A 19,033-nucleotide genomic window follows, 5' to 3' on the forward strand; every position below is an offset into this window, starting at 1 on the left:
CAGTTCAATTGTTCCCTGATAATTCTTAAGGTAGAAGCCAGAGGTCATGGTCCACATTGGTACCAATGGCACAGGCAGGAAGAGGGATGAGGTCCTGAAAACCGATTTTAGGGAGTTAGGAAGGAAATTAAAAAGCAGGTCCTCAAGAGCAGTAATCTCAGGATTACTCCCAGTGCCACGTGCTAGTGAACATAGGACTAGGAGGATTGATCGATTGAACACGTGGCTGGAGAATTGGTGTAGGAGGAAGGGTATCAGATTTCTGAGGCAATGGGACCAGTTCTGGGGCAGGTGGGACCTGTACACGATGGACAGTTTACACCTTAACAGGACCAGAACTAACATCCTCGCAGGGAGACTTGCTCGTGCTGTTGGGGAGGGTTTAAACTAACTTATCAGGGGGATGAGAACCTGAGGGGTAGCTCAAATTGGAAGTAAAGATTGTAACAGGAAGTAGAAAAGTAGCAAGTGAAATTAGAAGGCAGGCGAAACAAAGGCAAGCATCAACTAGATTTAGAATGCAGAATAATGTCAAAAAGTCAAAGTTAAGGGCACTCTACCTGAATGCACGCAGCAATCGCAACAAGGTAGATGATTTAAAAGGCATAAATAGAGGTAAATGGGTATGATCTAATTGCCATTACAGTGGTTACAGGGTGACCAAGACTGGGAACTGAATATTCAAGGATATTCGACATTTAGGAAGGACAGACAAGAAGGAAAAGGATGTGGTGTTGCACTGATAATAAGGGTTGGAATCACTACATTGGTAAGGAAGGATTTCAGATTGGTACAACAAAATGTGGAATCTGTTTGGGTGGAGCTAAGAAACAGCAAGGGGCAGAAAACATTGGTGGGAGTTGTTTATAGGTTACCAAATAGCAATGGTAGTGTTGGGCATGGTATTAATCAGGAGATTAGAGAAGCATGTAGCATGAGTAATACATTAATCATGGGTGACATCAATCTGCATATAGAATGAGTAAACCTAATGAGCACTAATGCTGTGGACGACGAGTTTCTGGAGTGTGTTCGGGATGGTTCTCTAGAGCAGTATGTTGAGGACCGACGAGAGGACAGGCTATTTTAGATCTCGTATTATGTAATGAGAAAGGGCTAATTAATAATCTTGTTGCAAAAGAACCTTTACGGATGAGTGACCATAATATGATAGAATTTTACATCATGTTTGAAAGTGAGGTAGTTCAATCTGAAACCAGGGTGTTAAATTTGAACAAGGGAAATTATGGAGGTATGAGGGGCAAATTGGCTGAGGTGGATTGGGAAAATACATTAAAAGATATGACAGTGCATAAACAATGGATAATCTTTGAAGAATTATTACATTGTTTACCGCAACTATACATTCCTTCAAGGCACAAAAACCCCAAAAAGAAAAGGCAGTTAACCGTGGTTAACAAAGGAAATTAAGGATTGTATATGATTAAAAGAAAAGGCCTATAAAATTGTCACTAAAAGTAGTAAACTGGAGGATTTGAAATTACAGCAAAAGGAGGGCCAAGAAATTGATAAAGAAAGGAAGAATAGAATATGAATGTAAACTAGCAAAACACATAAAAACAGACTGTAAAAGCTTCTACAGATATGTAAAAAGGAAACGTTTGACGAAGACGAATGTGAGTCCATTACAGGCAGAGTCAGGAGAATTTATAATGGGGAATAGAGAAATGGCAGAGAAGCTAAATGATTATTTTGTGTCTGTCTTCACCGAGATAGATAGAAGAAATCTCCCAGACTTAGAGATCCAAGGGACTTGGGAGAATGAGGAATTGAAGGAAATTGTTAGTAATAAGGTTGTATTGGAGAAATTAATGGGGTTGAAGGTTGATAAGTCCCTGGGACCTGACATCATTCTACATCCCAGAGAGTTGAAAGAGGTAACTATGGAGATAATGGATGCATTGGTGATCATCTTCCAAAATTCTATAGATTCTGGAACGGTTCCTACAGTTTGGAAGGTAGCAAATGTCACCCCACTATTTGAGCAGGGAGGGAGAGAAAACAGGGAACTACAGACCTGTTAGCCTTACATCAGTAGTAGGGAAAATGCTAGAATCTATCCTAAAGGATGTAATAAATGGACACTTGGATAATAATGATCTGATTGAGCATAGTCAACATGGATTTATGAATAGGAAATTATGTTTGATGAACCTGTTGGAGTATTTTTTTAAGGATGTTACTAACAGAATTGATAAAGGGCGGTCGGTGGACATAATATACTTGGATTTTCAGAAGGCTTTTGAGAAAGTCCCCCACAGGAGAGTTTGGTTAACAAAATTAAAGCACATGGGATAGGAGGTAATATACTGGCATGGATTAAGGATTGGTTAACAGGCAGAAAACAGAGAGTAGGAATAAACGGGTCATTCTCACATTGGCAGACTGTGACTAGTGGGGTACTGCAAGGATCAGTACTTGGGCCCCAGCTGTTCACAATATATATCAATAATTTGGATGTGGGGACCAAATGTAGTATTTCCAAGTTCACGAATGACACAAAACTAGGTGGGAATGTGTTGTGAAGAAGATGCAAAGTGGCTTCAGGGGGATTTGGACAGACTTAGTGCATGAGCAAGAACATGGCAGATGGAATATAATGTGGAAAAATGTGAGGTTATCCACTTTGGCAGGAGGAAGAGAGGTGCAGAGTATTTCTTAAATGGTAAGAGATTAGAAAGTTTACATGTACAAAGGGACTTGTGTCCTTGTCAATAAGTCACTGAAAGCTAACACGCAGGTGCAGTAAGCAATTAGGAAATTTAATGTAATGTTAGCCTTTATCACAAGAGGATTTGAGTACAGGAGTAGTGAAGTCTTGCTTCAATTGTATAGAACCTTGGTTAGAGTGCACCTGGAGTACTGTGTGCAGTTTTGGTTCCTTTACCTTAGGAAGGATATTATTGCCATAGAGGGAATGCAACAAAGGTTCACCAGACTTGTTCTCGGGATGACGGGACTGTCCGATGAAGCGAGATTGGGGAAACTGGGCCTGTATTCTGTAGAGTTTCGAAGAATGAGCGGTGATCTCATTGAAACCTACCAAATACTGGAAGGGATAGACAGGGTAGATGCAGCCAAGATGTTTCCCCTGGTTGGGGAGCCTAGAACCAGGGGACACAATTTCACAATAAGGGTGAAGTGGATGATCAGCCATGATCATATTGAACGGTGGAGCAGGCTGTTCAGCCTATGTTCCTTTGCCACCCATTTCTGGGAAGAGGCAACAGGTCTTTGTGTACAATAGTAGCTGTCATTATTTGAATTCAGCCTGATCAACAGAAAACTTTTCAGAAAGCCATTACTTAAGAAAATGTTATAGTGCCCTCTGCTGTACAATCCACAGTACTTCTGCACCTATAAGTATAATTATTAAATATGCACTGTGTTCAACTGCAAAGGGCCAGACTTTGCTTGAAAAATAACAGTGTCTTAATGATGCAAGCAGTTATTAATGCACAAATCGGCCAGTAAGTTCAGGATGTTAAGGGATACAGCGCAAGTTGCAAATTTCCAGAAATTGCTGGTCAATTTACGCCATTTACTTCACACATCTCGTACTTAGCCTTCCCCTTATTTTAAGAACTTAGTGTATTTGCATATTAATTTCCCATTAAACTTGCCACAAGTCTTAAGAGTGCAAATACTCTTAACGATGTGGTAAGTGTTAAAGTGCCAAGTTCTAGCCCAGAATGGGAACAATTTTAAGTGTTTCATCTCATTCTTTCACATAGTCTCCTTAAATCTCATTGGTTAAAGAGATGCATTGCTGGTCCCACCGTTCGTTGAGGTCCCAGATGCCCTCACCATACCATTATCAATTCACGCTTCCAGCAAAGGTGTGATACAAAGAATTTGAGCTGAAGGGTGCAGAAAAAAGTCTAATGACAGATGTCGTGACATGGCTCCCTCCAGCAAGATCCAGCCCAATACAAATACAAACCAAAAATTTGCTATAGATCACAGCCAACACTTTGTTTGAATCCCTCCAATCAAGTTTCCATCCTGCCACAGTACCGGAACAGCTTTCATCAGTCACAAGTGACATCCTATGTGACGTGACAAAGATAAACTTCTTGACCTGTCTGTAGCCTTTGATAACGTTGACCACATCCCCAATACCACTCCAATGTTGTGCAGCTGAGTGGGTTTGCTCTCGCCTGGTTCCATTCTTATCTATCTAATCATATCCAGACCATCACTTGCAGTAGCTTCTCTCCTCAACATTACCTCTGATGTCCCCCGTGGATCTTTCCTTGGCCCTCTCATATTTCTCATCTAAATGCTGCCCCTCAGCGATGTCATCGGAGAGGACAGCATTAGTTTTCACATGTACACTGATGATACCTAGCGCCACCACTCTTGACTCCTCCAGTGTTGCTAAATTATCAGATAGCATATCCAACATCCAGTACTGGACAAGCAGAAATATCCTCCAATTAAATACTGGAAAGACTGAAGCCATTGTTTTCACTCCCCCGCTCCAAAATCCATTCCATAGCTACTGACTCCATCCCTCTCTCTGGTAACTGTCTGAGATTTAACCAGACTGTTCGCAACCTTGGTGTCATATTTGACCCAGATAGGAGCTTCCAACCACATATATGCGCCATTGCTAAGACTACCTATTTCCACCTCTAACATTGCCCGACTTCGTACCGGCCTCTGTTCATCTATTGCTAAAACCCTCATTCATTTTTTTGTTACCTCTAGACTTGACTATTCCACTGCACTCCTGGCTGGTCTCTCATATTCAACACTCCATAAACTAGAGGTCATCCAAAACACTGCCACCCATGTCCTAACTCGCACCAAGTACCGTTCACTCATCACCCCTGTGCTCACTGATCTACATTGGCTCCCAGTCAAGCAACATCTTGATTTTAAAATTCTCATCCTTATTTTCAAATCCCTCTAGGGCCTCAACCCTCCAGGATATCTGCTTTCATCTAATTCTGGTCTCTTCAGCATCCCCAACTTTAATCGCTCCACTATTGGTGACTGTGCTTTCAATTGTCTAGGCACTGAGCTCTAGAATTCCCTCCCTACACTTCTCTGCCTTTCTACCTTGCTTTCCTCAACAAAAAACAGTACAGCACAGGAACAGGCCATTCGGCCCTCCAAGCCTGCGCCAATCTTGATGCCTGCCTAAAGTAAAACCTTCTGCAGTTCCGGGGTCCGCATCCCTCTATTCCCATCCTATTCATGTATTTGTCAAGATGCCTCTTAAACGTCTCTATGGTACCTGCTTCCACCACCTCCCCCGGTAACAAGTTCCAGGCACTCACCACACTCTGTGTAAAGAACTTGCCTCACACATCCCCTCTAAACTTTGCCCCTCTCACCTTAAACCTATGTCCCCTAGTAACTGACTCTTCCACCCTGGGAAAAAGCTTCTGACTATCCACTCTGTCCATGCCGCTTATAACTATGTAAACCTCTATCATGTCGCCCCTCCACCTCCGTCGTTCCAGTGAAAACAATCTGAGTTTATCCAACCTCTCCTCATAGCTAATGCCCTCCAGACCAGGCAACATCCTGGTAACCCTCTTTTGTACCCTCTCCAAAGCCTCCACGTCCTTCTGGTAGTGTGGCGACCAGAATTGCACGCAATATTCTAAGTGTGGCCGAACTAAAGTTCTGTACAGCTGCAGCATGACTTGCCTATTTTTATACTCTATGCCCCGACCGATGAAGGCAAGCATGCCGTGTGCCTTCTTGACTACCTTATCCACCTGCGTTGCCACTTTGTGACCTGTGGACCTGTACGCCCAGATCTCTCTGCCTGTCAATACTCCGAAGGGTTCTGCCATTTACTGTATACTTCCCACCTGCATTAGACCTTCCAAAATGCATTACCTCACATTTGTCCGAATTGAACTCCATCTGCCATTTCTCCGCCCAAGTCTCCAACCGATCTATATCCCGCTGTATCCTCTGACAATCCTCATCACTGTCCGCAACTCCACCAACCTTTGGGTCGTCCGCAAACTTACTAATCAGACCAGCTGCATTTTCCTCCAAATCATTTATATATACTACAAACAGCAAAGGTCCCAGCACTGATCCCTGCGGAACACCAATAGTCACATCCCTCCATTCAGAAAAGCACCCTTCCACTGCTACCCTCTGTCTTCTATGACAGAGCCAGTTCTGTATCCATCTTGCCAGCTCCCCTCTGATCCCAGGTGACTTCACCTTTTGTACCAGTCTGCCATGAGGGACCTTGTCAAAGGCTTTACTGAAGTCCATATAGATAACATCCACTGCCCTTCCTTCATCAATCATCTTTGTCACTTCCTCAAAAAACTCAATCAAATTAGTGAGACACGACCTCCCCTTCACAAAACCATGCTGCCTCTCGCTAATAAGTCCATTTGTTTCCAAATGGGAGTAAATCCTGTCCCGAAGAATCCGCTCTAATAATTTTCCTACCACTGACGTAAGGCTCACCGGCCTATAGTTTCCTGGATTATCCTTGCTACCCTTCTTAAACAAAGGAACAACATTGGCTATTCTCCAGTCCTCTGGGACCTCACCTGTAGCCAATGAGGATGCAAAGATTTCTGTCAAGGCCCCAGCAATTTCTTCCCTTGCCTCTCTTAGTATTCTGGGGTAGATCCCATCAGGCCCTGGGGACTTATCTACCTTAATGCTTTGCAAGACACCCAACACCTCCTCCTTTTTGATAATGAGATGACTGAGACTATCTACACTCCCTTCCCTAGGCTCATCACCCATCAAGTCCTTCTCCTTTAAGACACTCCTTATAACCTAACTCTTTGACCAAGCTTTTGGTCATCTGACCTAATTTCTCATGTGGCTCAGTGTCATTTTTGTTTCATAATGCTTCTGTGAAGCGCCTTGGGATATTATATTAAAGGCATCATATACGTACAGGTTCAATTTTTTTTGTTCATTTCATGGGATGTGGGCTTCACTGGCAAGGCCAGCATTTGTTGCCCATCCCTAATTGCACTTGGGAAGGTGGTGGTGAGCTGCCTTCTGGAACTGCTGCAGTCCATCTGCTGTGAGAACACCCACAGTGTTGGTAGGGATGGAGTTCCAGGATTTTGACCCATGCCAGTGAAGGAACAACGATATAGTTCCAAGTCAGGATGGTGTGGGGATTGGAAAGGAATTTACAAATGGTGGTGCTGCTACGCATCTGCTGTCATTGTCCTTCTCGGTGGATGAGATCATGGGTTTGGAAGGTGCTGTAGAAGGTGGGGTGGGTGTGTTGCTGGAGTGCATCTTGTAGCTGGTACACACTGCTGCTACTGTGAGTTGGTGGTGGAGGGAGTGAATGTTGAAGGTGGTGGATGGGATGCCAATCAAGCGGTCCGACTTGTCCTGGATGGTGCAGAGCTTCTCGAGTGTTGTTGGAGAATATTCCATCACACTCCTGACTTGCGCCATGTGGATGGTGGACAGATTTTGGGGAGTCAGGATGTGGATTACTCGCTGCAGAATTCTCAGCCTCTGACCTGCTCTTGTAGCCACAGTATTTAAGTGGCCGCTCCAGTTCAGTTTCTGGTCAATGATAACTCCCAGAGTGTTGATCGTTGGGGGTTTCCGTGATGGTCATGCCATTGAATGTCAAGGGGAGATGGTTAGATTCTCTCTTGTTGGAGATGGTCACTGTCTGGCACTTGTGTGGCATGAATGTTACTTGCCACTCATCAGCCCAAGCCTGAATGTTGTCCAGGTCTTGCTGCATATGGACACTGACTGCTTCAGTATCTGCGGAGTTGCGAATGGTACAGAACATTGTGCATAATCAGCAAACATGTCCACTCCTGATCTTATGATGGAGGGAAGGTCACTGATGAAGTAGCTGAAGATGGTTTGTCCAGGACAACCCTGAGGAACTCATGCAGCAATGTCCTGGGCTGCGTTGATTGGCTTCCAACAACCACAACCATCTTCCTTTGTTCCAGGTAAGAATGACTGCAACCAGTGCAGAATTTTCCCCTGATTTCCATTAATCTCAATTTGGTTAGGGCTCCTTTATGCCCACACTTGGTCAAATACTACCTTGATGTTAAGGGCGATCACTCTCACCTCATCCTAGAAATAAGCTTGTACTGATTAACACTGAATACAAACAATTAAATGCTCCATGATTATACCCCAGGCATTGTATAGAAATTGGTTTACATTTTCCCAAGGTCAATTTTAACCCATACGTCTCTGAAACCAAGACATTTTTCTGAATTGGTCACTAACAAGGCTCTGAGAGGGAAACTGCTTTGGATTTTTCAAATGCTTGCACAATGCAGAATACTTTAGTACTTTAAGGTGGCACAGCGGCGCAGTGGTTAGCACCGCAGCCTCACAGCTCCAGCGACCTGGGTTAAATTCTGGGTACTGCCTGTGCGGAGTTTGCAAGTTCTCCCTGTGACCGCGTGGGTTTTCGCCAGGTGCTCCGGTTTCCTCCCACAGCCAAAGACTTGCAGGTTGATAGGTAAATTGGCCCAAGTATAAGTAGGTGGTAGGGGAATTGTGGGGATGTGGTAGGAATACGGGATTAATGTAGGATTAGTATAAATGGGTGGTTGATGGTCGGCACAGACTCGGTGGGCCGAAGGGCCTGTTTCAATGCTGTATCTCTAAATAAAATAAAATAAATCTTGTGTAATCAGTTAAGTTGTTTAATTGCAGTAGACAAAGCTTTTTTCTGTTTCACTTAGCAAAGATTAGACTCAATTAAAAAAAGTTACTATCCAGACCTATTTCGATATTTTGTTCAACTTTTCAATACTTCCGCGACTCCATTTTGCTCATTTTCCCCTTATGACCAAACTGACTGAACGGAAGGAAGCAATCAAAGTTCATATGTTGCTCTGTATAACTTTAGTTTGTGACTTCATTTATCACTAATTTATTACAGAAAACAGCGAGTTGTGGTACATGGTTCTTTTTCAGTCGGGGGGATGGTAGACAGTGGTGTTCCCCAAAGGTCAGTGCTAGAATCACTGTTTTTCTAATAAATAAATTACATAAATCTTGGAATACAGTAAAACTCCAAAATATGCCAATGATACCAAACTTGGAGGTGTGGCAAACAGTGAGGATGATACCAATCGACTGCAACAGAACATAAAAAGGCTGACAGAATGGGCAGACAAGTGGTAGATGGAATTTAATACAAAAAAGTTTGAGGGAATGCAGTTTGGCAGACGAGTCAGGGAGAGACAACGGTCATGCCCAGTAAAGACACATCATATTCCTACTTTTAAGATGCAAACTTTATTCAATGTGAACTCTTTGAAATTGACTTTTCCTTTAAAGGGCTGAATGTCAGATGACCTGGCCTGTGTATTCAAAAATTGCCTCACTGTCTCAAAAGGACGAAAAGATGCATTCCAGACTAAGAGGGGTCGACTACACCCATCCTGAACCCATCAAGAGACATTCTTGAACTGAATGGTTTTCTTCTGGAGACAAAGAAGGTGTGAAGCAGCCACATCTTAACAGAATGATACTCATTCGAACATGAATTCCAAATCTTGGTCCATTGTATAGTCACATCAGGGGAGAAGGATGTGTGTCAAATAACAGAAATGTCAGTGTTATGAATTGTGACCTTAAAAAATAACTCTCTGGAGCGCGAGGGGGGAGAGCACGAGAGCGAGAGGAGGGGGAAGAGAGAGATATCACTGCAGCATCACAAAAGGCATCCTTCCTTAAATAAGGAGACCAGTACTGCACACAGGACTCCAGATGTGGTCTGACAAATGCCCTGTATCGCTGAAGCATAACCTCCCTACATTTGTATTCAATACCCCTCGCGATAAACGATAATATTCTATTCATGTTCCTAATTATGTGCTGTACCTGCATTCTAACCTTTTGCGATTCGTGCACTAGGACACCCAGATCCCTCTGCATCTCAGAACTCTGCAATCTCTCACCATTTAGATAATATGCTTCTTTTTTATTCTTCCTGTCAAAGTGGGCAATTTCACACTTTTCCACATTATACTCCAATTGCCAGGTCTTTGCCCACTCACTTATATATCTTCTCGAGAGTGCATGAGAGAGTGAACGCATGCATGAGTGGCATTGCGAACATTCTGGGGAACGAACATTGGTCATTAAATAGTTAACCTTATGTTTTAAACCTACAAGAAAATCTGTCATTTGTCTCTTTATTTGACCCTAACTCCTCATTTTAAACAAAACACGACTGCGGTCAGTTGGGAGGTGAACAGTGGAAAACTCTTACCACCTCTCCGTAACACAACGGATACTTAACAATAGTTCTAAAGACTGTACAGGGACAGAGGAACCTGGGGGTTTCTTGTGCATAGATCTTTGAAGGTGGAAGGACATATTGAGAGAGTAGTTTGCAAAGCAGATAGGATCTTGGGCATCATAAATAGAGAGACATTGAGTACAAAAGGGAAGTTATGCTGAATCTTTATAAAGCTCTGGTTAGGCCCCAACTGAAATATTGCATCCAGTCTGGTCACCACATTTTAGGAAAGATGTGAGGGTCCTTGAGAGGATGCAGAACAGATTTACCAGAATGGTTCCAAGGATAAGGGAACTTAGCGAAATGGTTAAATTGAAGATGATGGGGTGTTTTCCTTGAAGCAAAGGTGGTTGAGGGGAGATTTGGTAGAGGGATACATGATTACGATAGGTTTTGATAAGGTAGATGTTATGGAGTTCCTCGTAGAACTGGTCTTTAGCTTCAGGTGGGGAGCAGAGTGTTGGAGCATAGATGCTGAGTAGGTGTACTGGACCAGAGGTGGTGAGCAGTCGGATGGACAGTATGCGTTCCGAGCCATTTGAGGGAGGCTCTATCATGCTGAGCAAGGAGTTTCTGATGGCGAGGCCATCACTCTGCCATCCAGCACTTTGCTCGCCACCTGAAGCTAAAGATCAGTTCTACGAGGAACTCCATATCATTAGCAGCATCCCCAACACCGAACACCTGTTCCTGCTGGGGGACTTTAATGCCAGGGTTGGAGCCGACCATGACTCATGGCCCTCCTGCCTTGGGCGCTATGGCGTTGGAAGGATGAATGAGAACGGGCAGAGACTGCTTGAGTTGTGTACCTATCATAACCTCTGCATTACCAACTTATTGTTTCACACTAAACCTTGTCACCAGGTTTCATGGAGGCACCCAAGATCACGTCGTTGGAACCAGCTGGACCTCATCGTCACAAGGCGAGCCTCTTTAAACAGTGTCCAAATCACACGCAGCTTCCACAGTGCGGACTGCGACACCGACCACTCCCTGGTGTGCAGCAACGTTAGACAGACCAAAGAAGTTGCATCATTCCAAGCAGAAGGGCCACCCGCGCATCAACACGAGCAGAATTTCTCATCCACAGCTGTTACAAAAATTTCTAAATTCACTTGCAACAGCCCTTCAAAACACTCCCACAGGGGATGCTGAGACCAAGTGGGCCCACATCAGAGACGCCATCTATGACTCAGCAATGACCACCTATGGCAAACGTGCGAAGAGAAATGCAGACTGGTTTCAATCTCATAATGAAGAGCTGGAACCTGTCATAGCCGCTAAGCGCACTGCACTGTTGAACTAGAAGAAAGCCCCCAGCGAGTTAACATCCATGGCACTTAAAGCAGCCAGAAGCACTGCACAAAGAACAGCCAGGTGCTGCGCAAATGACTTTTGGCAACACCTATGCAGTCATATTCAGCTGGCCTCAGACACCGGAAACATCAGAGGAATGTATGATGGCATTAAGAGAGCTTTTGGGCCAACCATCAGGAAGATCGCCCCCCTCAAGTCTAAATCAGGGGACATAATCACTGACCAACACAAACAAATGGACCGCTGGGTTGAGCACTACCTAAAACTGTACTCCAGGGAGAATGTTGTCACTGAGACTGCCCTCAATGCAGCCCAGCCTCTACCAGTCATGGATGAGCTGGACGTACAGCCAACAAAATCGGAACTCAGTGATGCCATTGATTCTCTAGCCAGCGGAAAAGCCCCTGGGAAGGACAGCATTACCCCTGAAATAATCAAGAGTGCCAAGCCTGCTATACTCTCAGCACTACATGAACTGCTATGCCTGTGCTGGGACAAGGGAGCAGTATCTCAGGACATGCGCGATGCCAATATCATCACCCTCTATAAAAACAAAGGTGACCGCAGTGACTGCAACAACTACCGTGGAATCTCCCTGCTCAGCATAGTGGGGAAAGTCTTTGCTCGAGTCGCTCTAAACAGGCTCCAGAAGCTGGCCGAGAGCGTCTACCCTGAGGCACAGTGTGGCTTTCATGCAGAGAGATCGACCGTTGACATGCTGTTCTTCCTTAGTCAGATACAGGAGAAATGCCGTGAACAACAGATGCCCCTCGACATTGCTTTCATTGATCTCACCAAAGCCTTTGACCTCGTCAGCAGACGTGGTCTCTTCAGACTACTAGAAAAAAGATTGGATGTCCACCAAAGCTACTAAGTATCAGCACCTCATTCCATGACAATATGAAAGGCACAATTCAACATGGCGGCACCTCATCAGACCCCTTTCCTATCCTGAGTGGCGTGAAACAGGGCTGTCTTCTCGCACCCACACTCTTTGGGATTTTCTTCTCCCTGCTGCTTTCACATGCATTCAAGTCTTCTGAAGAAGGAATTTTCCTCCACACAAGATCAGGGGGCAGGTTGTTCCACCTTGCCCGTCTAAGAGCGAAGTCCAAAGTACGGAAAGTCCTCATCAGGGAACTCCTCTTTGCTGACGATGCTGCTTTAACATCTCACACTGAAGAGTGCCTGCACAGTCTCATCGACAGGTTTGCAGCTGCCTGCAATGAATTTGGCCTAACCATCAGCCTCAAGAAAACGAACATCATGGGGCAGGACGTCAGAAATGCTCCATCCATCAATATTGGCGACCAAGCTCTGGAAGTGGTTCAAGAGTTCGCCTACCTAGGCTCATCTATCACCAGTAACCTGTCTCTAGATGCAGAAATCAACAAGTGCATGGGAAAGGCTTCCACTGCTATGTCCAGACTAGCCAAGAGAGTGTGGGAAAATGGCGCACTGACACGAAACACAAAAGTCTGAATGTATCAAGCCTGTGTCCTCAGTACCTTGCTCTATGGCAGTGAGGCCTGGACAACGTATGTCAGCCAAGAGCGACGTCTCCATTCATTCCATCTTCGCTGCCTCCGGAGAATACTTGGCATCAGGTGGCAGGACCGTATCTCCAACACAGAAGTCCTCGAGGCGGCCAACATCCCCAGCTTATACACACTACTGAGTCAGCGACACTTGAGATGGCTTGGCCATGTGAGCCGCATGGAAGATGGCAGGATCCCCAAAGACACATTGTACAGCGAGCTCGCCACTGGTATCAGACCCACCGGCCGTCCATGTCTCCGCTTCAAAGACGTCTGCAAACGCGACATGAAGTCCTGTGACACTGATCACAAGTCGTGGGAGTCAGTTGCCAGCGTTCGCCAGAGCTGGCGGGCAGTCATAAAGGCCGGGCTAAAGTGTGGCGAGTCGAAGAGACTTAGCAGTTGGCAGGAAAAAAGACAAAAGCGCAAGGGGAGAGCCAACTGTGTAACAGCCCCGACAAACAAATTTTATCTGCAGCACCTGTGGAAGAATCTGTCACTCTAGAATTGGCCTTTATAGCCACTCCAGGCGGTGCTCCACACACCACTGACCACCTCCAGGCACTTATCCATTGTCTCTCGAGATAAGGAGGCCAAAGAAGGTAAGGTAGACAAAGGAAAGCTGTTCCCATTAGCTGATGGGAACAAAAACTAGGTGACACAGATTTAAGGTTTGGGGCAAGAGATGAAGGGGGGGGGGGGGGGGGGGGAAGATATGTGATAGAACTTGTTTAACACAGTGAGTAGTGATGATCTGGAACCCACTGCCTTCAAGAGTGGTGATGAAGATGATGATTGATTTCAAAAGAAAACTGGATAGGTACTTGGAAATAAACTTGCGGGACTATGGGGATGGAGTGGGGGAAATGGGACTGACTGTAGAGTTATCCAGAGAGCCAGCATGAACTTGATGAGCCAAATAACCTCCTTCTGTGCCATAATGACTCTCAGTCCTTTTGGTTTTCTCGATACACATTACATGGCTTTCCTTCTTCCCCCAAATCAATTTGGGATGGCACTTCCTCAACAACATCTAAGATTAATCAGGCATGAACTATTCTTTCTGGAGCCCCCGGAGCCATAGATTAGGTTACATACAAATGTTTTTTTAAAGAAGTGATGAACTGAGTATTTAGAGCAGGGTATTCAAATACTATGTATTTACTTCTTATGGATTACATAATTATTTGTTGTTGACTGGGCTCTCTGCAAGATGCCGTGCATTCTAATACTTTCCGAGGACAGTCCACTTTTGACTGAGGTGCCAAAAAATTAGCATGGGATTTAAAATTCCCTTCCTGTGCTGGGCTATCCCATATTTTTTTTTTTAAAAACTCGCCAAACTGTTCTGCACAATTGCTGCTTTTCTGGATCCTACATCAGCAGGAAATTTGAAGCTGACAGCAAGTTGAGACGCAACAAAGATCTGCGACCCTCACCTTCATGACACTGCTGCATCATCAATTCAGAAGTAGTGGTGTGGGTCAAAGACCTTGGGTGACACCTTGAAATACAAGATAAGGGTGATTTGAAAAAAAGAGACATGCATGATAAGAAAATGTGGCTGAGAAATGTGAAATTGATATTTGGAAAGATGAGGAGGAATGTGTGTTGGTATTTGGGATCCTAGGAAGTGCTCATCGGAAGGTCATGTTTTTTGACGGTGTAAAGATTCTTTCCCATATTTAGGGAAGCCAAGAAAAACATTTAGGCAAATACATTAATTTGTATTTCAGTATAACAAAACAGATTTTCACATCATTGAATATGGAAGAAATTATTAATGAAACATTACTGTGAAATGCACAAGACAAAAGGAATAGGACAAATTCTGGAATTCCAGAATACAGAAAATGGTGGAGGTGCAGAGCAAACCAGACTAAATCTGGTCTGATAAAAAGGTATAGGTGGCAAAGTTCTTGTTTAGATGCTGAACATTTGCAGCCAGAAAACCCAACAATTGTGCAGATCATGCAGAACAGCTTTACAAGTATTTAATGAGACACTGCCAGGACAAAGGAATTTTAAATCCCACACTGATTATAAAAAAAAGTTACAAAGATAGGATTTTATCAAAAATAATCTTTTCAAATAAGAGGATTTCCTGTCAAGGACAAAATTAACTTCCTGTTTTAAGTAACGAGAAGTAGAAATTGAAGCACACAGAGTGACTAGGGAAGATCTCAAATATTCAAACACGGTAATATTCCTTCTTGAACAGTTATCCCAGGACTCACTCCATGCATTACAGATAGCTCACACTAGTCAATATGACAAACATTGCTTGCTTCTCAAAAGACACAAGGGAGTGGTCCAGGATGACTCGCTCTTAAATTTTCCTTCTACCCTGCAGGAAAAGGCTAGGTCTTGGCTCTGGTTCCTCCTGCTGATTAAAATTGGAAACAAATAATCATGGGTTAGGAATTCTCAACTCACAGGAATGAGGTTATATTATTCCTAAAAAAGTTCCAACAGTTGGTGGCGATAGTTAGGGGGTGCCTGAGAAGCCAGCATTGATGCACTTATACTACCTAAACGTATTAAGATCAGAAATAGACAAATAGACTATAAACACACATTTTGTATTAATTGGACAGAAATCTCCGAAAAATCTTAACACTTACGACCCAAAGAGCAGCTGCAAGTTTCATCAATTCCTCATAGGAAGACGATTGCACTAATACTTAGAACAGCTACACTACTTGCATGTTGTATCTTGAGACTCAATATAGTTATTTTGTAAAAAGCTTCACTGACTGACACATCAAACCACTTCCTACTTCACCAAGCAGTCTCCTGTGACACGGCAACCTAATATGGGAAATGTCAATTGGTATGTACTTTTCAAAATTGTTCCCCCACCCGCAGTCCAAATTTACTTAAAAACTGACATTGCTGCTGCCAAAGAATCTAATCTAATAATGTTTTACCTTCTGGACATGAATCATCATCGAACCATAAATACGCTTATCCACAGTAACATCTTCTTCCTGTTCTGCATTTGCCCCAGTCTGAAATGTTGTTCAGTAACATATCCAACATTTTGCTGGAATGATCACACATGCTCGCTTTAATTTATAGCTTAAAAGTTCAAAAGCTTTTATTTAATAATTCTGATTTACTACGTTCTATAAAATTACATCTTGCTTCATATTCCCTAACTTTGACATAATTTAAACAAATGTATGAAGACACTTCTTCATTTCTCTTTATGGTGGTAACAGAGTTCATGGAGAACTGAATCACCATGTTTGGTTTTGTTGCAGCTGCCTGTACAGACCCGATTTCCACAAAACACACTGCTGACAAGCTGGCAATTGCAATAAACCAGGCAGACCCATTTAATTGGTGGAAGAACAACAGTCTGCAAAAAATTAATTACTCAAATTCAAACACCTGTACTAAAAATATTTACTGCAAGTGATGGCCAGCAAAATGCTGAATAAGAAATTGTGCCTTGGTTCAATTCTTTCAAAAGCAGCTCTCTAAATTCTATGGAAAAACTACTGGCAATTTATTTCTTTGTAGTACCATCGTTGCAAATGGAAATTTACCTGACTAAAAGAAACTATTTCAAGTGCAAACATTTTCTTGTGTACATGTGTCTGTATTTATTAAAGTTCAACATACAGTCAAGCACACAATACAAAAAACAGTTGACCCTACTATAGTGACGGGCAGTGGCATTCCATTTCTGGCAGATTAGTGATGCATCGAGGTTTCCAGTCTCAATGTTGCAGTTTCAAAACGACTGTAGCTCACGCAGACGGTTCTTGATCTTGGTATTTATCTGCACACAGATATAAAGCACTTCACCCCACAGAAAAGAAGCTACTCCAGGGTGCTTTCAGGTAGCTCTCACTTCGGCATCTGAACTGGTTGGTCACCTGTTTATCATCTGGACTGAAGAATAATGTGTGAAGACCCAAGGATAATTGGAAAAAAGTTTTTGGGAGGGAAAAAAAACTGGCAGGGTGGCGTTCCACCACACTGAGAAGTATTAAACTACAGGTTTGTGGCCACATCCACCCACATTGCAAGTAATAGATATCAATCAAGTGTTATGGGGTAGAGCCGAGTAGAGTCCAGTCAAAAAATCTTCACTGCCCGTTTTCATGCAGCTCCTGGTATCTGATCATGCAACAACAACTTGCATTTATATAGCACCTTCAACATGTTAAAACATTCCAAGGCATTTACAAGAACTCAAAGCAAAATCTGGCACAATATGTCCAAGTTAGGATGATGTGTGACTTGGAGATGATGGCATTCCCACAACATTGGCATTTTGTCCTTCTCAGTGATAGTGGTCACAAAGATAGTTGTTGTTGAAGTGACCTTGGTGAGTTGCTGCAAAGCATTGCGTGGGTAGTGTATATTACAGCCAGCATGCACTGGTGTTGAAGATGGACACCCTGTTGCTGAGTACTAGGCCTCTGCCTTCTTCTTGTAGCCAGTGTTAAGCTTAACTAGACCAACCACGTTATGAAGTCCAAGGTCCGATGGCGAGAAATTTGGTAATGCTGGTGCAGTTGAAGTTCAGGGGAAAGGAGGGCCTTTTCTTGCTGGAGCTAGTCATGGCTTGGCACTTGTGACACAAGTGATACTTACTATTTATTGGCCCCAGTATGAAAGCAGTTCAAGTCCTGCAAAAGGCTGACATGCCCCATTTCATCATCAGAGAATTTGTGAATGGAACTGAATATTGAGGAAGCGTCACTGAAAAGACCTACTCTTGACCATAGAACATAGGGAGGATAATTAATAAAGCAGAAGATAGCAATGCTGAAGATGCATTTCTGGCTTACTCCTGTAGCAATATCCTAAGGTTGTAATGACTGGCCTCCAGCAAGCACAGTCACATACCTTTGTGTCAAGTTATGATCACAGCTACTGGAAGGTTTTGCTTTTCACCCTCATTGACCTCAGTAATGCTAGGACGACTTGAAGTCATTCTCAGTCAAATACCGACTTGATGTCGAGGACAACAATTCTCACCACTCCTCAAGACATTTAGCTCTCACATCCATTCAAAGGTGCAACGAGCTCCAGAGCCAAGTGTTTTCGGTAAGACCGGAACAGAGCAGTGATGATGGAATGTGTGAATAGATGGCACCACTGTAAACTCTTTCATCAGATCTCTTCAGATATAAAAAAAACTTCCATTCCAATATTAGCGCAGAATCTTTATTTACAGAATAAATCAGATAGCAAAATGGCTTATAACAAAGTTATTGTAAATTACTAGTGCAAACCTAAAGGGTACATATCTTATAATTATTCTATAATCCTCTGAGCAGGATGAAAGCTACAACTCCCATAATGCATCTCTTGCCTACAGAACGCATCAACAGAAGCTGGAAATCTCTAAAACCCAAATACAATTTGGGACTTAGAGAGAAGTCAAGCCTTTAACCCCAGGACTTTACTCTGCAGAAGAAACTTTTTGTAAGCATTTCTAACATTAAATGATTATGGGTAAGCTTTGTGGTTTTCTTTTAAACAGAATTTCACAATCATGAAATAGTACAGCACAAAAGGCCGCCATTCGGCTCATCAGGTCTGCACTAGCTCGATCAAACAGCAATCAATTTACTGCCCCGCTTTCTCCATATACCCGATTCCTTGTGTTTGATGTAAAAGTTATTTTCAGTTTTTTCATAACTGACATTATAGCATCTTTAATGTAGTAAAATATTCCATGATGCAACACAGGAGTTATCAAATAAAATCTGACTGAACATGAGGAGATATTAGGGCAGGTGACCAAAAGCTTGGTCAAAGGGGTAGGTTTTAAGGAACATATTAAAAAGAGGAGAGAGAGTGGTAGATAGGCAGGAGTCTGGCGAGGGAATTCCAGAGTGTAAGGCCAAGGCAGCTGAAGGCATGGCTGCCA

The 19,033-nt window shown here is 43.3% G+C and overlaps 1 protein-coding gene across 4 annotated transcripts in view; it reads right to left on the bottom strand.

Moving 5' to 3' along the window:
- The window catches only part of LOC137371345 (LIM and senescent cell antigen-like-containing domain protein 1), a 195,035-nt gene that overhangs the window by 137,930 nt on the left and 38,072 nt on the right, over nt 1-19,033 (bottom strand). The window contains exon 1 of one of the 4 annotated variants that reach the window (XM_068033797.1): nt 15,762-15,876. The exons of the other annotated variants lie outside the window; for them this stretch is intronic. The gene's annotated coding sequence lies outside the window, so the exon portion shown is untranslated. Of the gene's footprint in view, nt 1-15,761; nt 15,877-19,033 lie in introns of those variants that run through there. 4 annotated transcript variants of the gene reach the window in all.

This window comes from Heterodontus francisci, chromosome 6, assembly GCF_036365525.1.
Source record: "Heterodontus francisci isolate sHetFra1 chromosome 6, sHetFra1.hap1, whole genome shotgun sequence".
NCBI classification, from domain to species: Eukaryota; Metazoa; Chordata; class Chondrichthyes; order Heterodontiformes; family Heterodontidae; genus Heterodontus; species Heterodontus francisci.